We start from the raw sequence: 3,264 nt of genomic DNA, 5'->3' as shown, positions 1-3,264 counted from the left end.
CTCTCTCTCTCTCTCTCTCTCTCTCTCTCTCTCTCTCTCAAAGAAATCAGTTATCTTCAGAATAGAATAGGAATGGTCTTCACCAGATTTAAAATGCTTGAGACAAGCTGTATGCTATGTCACAATGGCACTTCTGTGATGCCATCAGCAGGTTAGGACTCAAAGAAGGAAGCAAAAAATTACTTTGTGCAAAATGTTTTTTGCATTAGGGTTTCAAATGTCCATGTTGCTGATACAAATAATTTCAAAGGTGGATGACCACTCTACCTCTGACCATAATGACCATCAAGTTTACATAGAACTACTTTTATTTAGAAGTTAGAGAACCAGAAAAATAATGGATGTTGCCAAGAAGTACAACATAGTAAGATTCCAATTCCTTTCTCTAAGTATATATGGTCAATAATTCATCACTTTCGTCTCATTCCACACTTTTGTACATAAATAAGTATTATGTCTGTAATGAGATCATCCATAAACATGATCATATTTTAGATTTATTGAAAGAATAGAAATTGAAATACGTGATTTTCATTGCTTTTGCTGATTAGTGAGATATTAAAGTAGAATCCAACACGGAATCAAATTTGATTAATAATTCCAATATGAATAAATTTCCAGCCAAATTGTGACCACCACCAATGCATTTTGCCTTAGTGATGTTTATTAGTCTCAATAGTTATTTGGTGCTGAAGCCACTGGTTGTTTGAAAGTGAACTTTTAGGTACCGAAAATATTTTAAAAAACCATCAAAGATCCAAGTTCGGAATCAGGAGTCAGAAAACTAAATTTCAGAACTTATTCCACTATATTCTACAAATACTGTATAAAGTTGTTAATTAATTACACAAATTGTTATTTAAGTACACAGAGTACCACAGAAACAACAGTTAAAACCTGTAGAAGAATATGAATAATCGAATCAGGGGATTTCATCATGAACCAATAGATTTCCCTCTACTATCAATAATGATAATCATTTTTAAGAATTTCTAATAACCATGGGGTGTGTTAATTTGAGCCATTCCAGGACCTAATGAGTACTGATTTCATAGACTTCAGAAGTAGTACCCCAATCGTAGTAAACAGCTGTACTTTAGTGCTAGTTAGCGACGGTACCCTAAATGTAGTAAACAGTTGTATCCTAATTGTAGCAAGCAATAATACCCTAATTGTAATATTAAACTGAAGTACCACTCTATTAATAAATGATGTGGTGATGACAAAGTGATAAAAATAAAAGATTAAATATATTTTAAAGAAATAAGAAAAACAGGAACAAGAATTTAATGTTTATTGTCTTTACAAAGATATTAGTGACCCAACAGAAATTAATCCCAACTGGGGACTAAAGTTTGGATCAGAGATGCAAAAATTACATCACCAAAGTTTAAAGTCAATATTCCTGGGTTTTATTTTTAGATTTTTACTATATTTGTCTGTCACCATTTGTTTTCATAATAATGATTCCTTTTAACTTGTCACAAAGAAAACTTAGAAGTAAACCAAATGGGCAAATTTATTTCTTTCAAATTTCAGTCAAAGTACATTGGTAAACTATCACAGCAACTGTTCCCATTTCGCTGCTCTTCAAGTCGATAAAGCTGATCTACTGATGGATAATGATGACTAAAAATAGTCCAGCACTTAATGTTATTTCATTTGCATATGGAATAAATAATTCAGAAATAGCTTTTGTCTTTTTTGTTTGGTGAATAATATAAGAAGTAAACCTAAACAGGATTTGAAATAAACCAAACCTTTCCCAGTAAACCTATTGCTTTCAAAAGCACCAGAACTAAAACCGTGAATACAAACTGTTGATTGTTGTGAGGCTTAGATATTTTGTATATATTATTAGTCTACATTGATGAAAGGAAATAAAATATTGGCAGAAATTCAGCAGAAACCTGAATGAGAGAAAAATTTGAAAAATCAATTCAAGGCAAACTAAAATAGAAAATGGAGATATAAAAGGAAATGGCTATTCTTCAGGAAAGATTGGCTTTTTAGCTGGTGGTGTGATTAAGATTCCATCTTAAGAACTTTTAAAGGCTTCTCTGTTTTTAAACTAAGAGCTTTCTTTATCTTGATTTTGTGGAACGAGGTTTTCATATGAAGATAAAATATGGAAAAGAGGTCCTGAATAAAATTGTTTTATGTTCTGATATTTCCAGACATTGTATGCAAGACAACAGTTGTAAGCAATTCTTGTCTTAAGTATTTTAGAGAAAGTAAACTTAACAAGAATCCTCAATGAACGAAACAAAAGTCTTCTGTTAAGAATTCTTTCTTACTTCCTTGTTGAAAATATTGAATGACAATAGTTAGTTATAGCCAAAGAATTCTGCAACTAACCAAATAGCTTCATTTTTGTTATATTCACAGAAATTTTCTTGCATCGATCTGAATGCTGAATGCTATTGTAGTAAAGAAAACATTTCAGCATTCAAAATATTCTGTTTTATTGATAGAATAATTTGGAAAGAAATGAAAACAATAAATAGATAATTTTGTCTTTTACACTACTGTGTTTCTGAAATGTTCTTACATCATAGTAGGCCGACATTGAGGAAATATGTCAAGAGCTCTATCGCTATTCATGCATGTGTTGTGATATCAGAATATTTAAGTACAATATATATGAATAAATTTATCAATGTGAAAGGATGAGCTATGCATGTATCCATGGCGTTAATCAGAAAAAGTGAAAACTACATAAGATATCAAATTTACAGTAGAGTAAGCTTTTTATGCAATATGGTATAATGTAGTGTTTGGTGTAGTGAGGTGGAACAGTGCAGTATTTGGTTAGAACATGCACACACACACTTCAAAACAGCATCTGTATTGTGCTATTGTGCTGCTGCTGTAAAGCAAAATTTAGTGTCACTTCAAAAACACTTCAATATTTCTATAGTAAGCAGCGATAGAGTTGTATAAACAGCACAGATTTGAAGTAGATACTTCTGTAGCATACAGTTTGTGTCTGTCAGTTTGGATTTCTGTGTTCAAAAGCCACTGCTGTTAAATTTGCATTTTATCTTTGTGTTGGGGGGGAAATAACTGTATGATGCAGGGTGTTACAATGTTACAAGCGCTGTCCCATTGGATGGCACTTTGGGTGAGTTAATGGCATTATTGCTTCAGTGAAATTTTGTGGCTGCAAACTGTACAGAAATCCAACTTACAAACACATACACAAAACATATGTATATATATATATATTAATATGTATATATATATATATATATATATATATAT

Source organism: Octopus bimaculoides, chromosome 12, assembly GCF_001194135.2.
Source record: "Octopus bimaculoides isolate UCB-OBI-ISO-001 chromosome 12, ASM119413v2, whole genome shotgun sequence".
In the NCBI taxonomy this organism is placed as follows: Eukaryota; Metazoa; Mollusca; class Cephalopoda; order Octopoda; family Octopodidae; genus Octopus; species Octopus bimaculoides.
Note: the sequence above shows the minus strand (reverse complement) of the source record.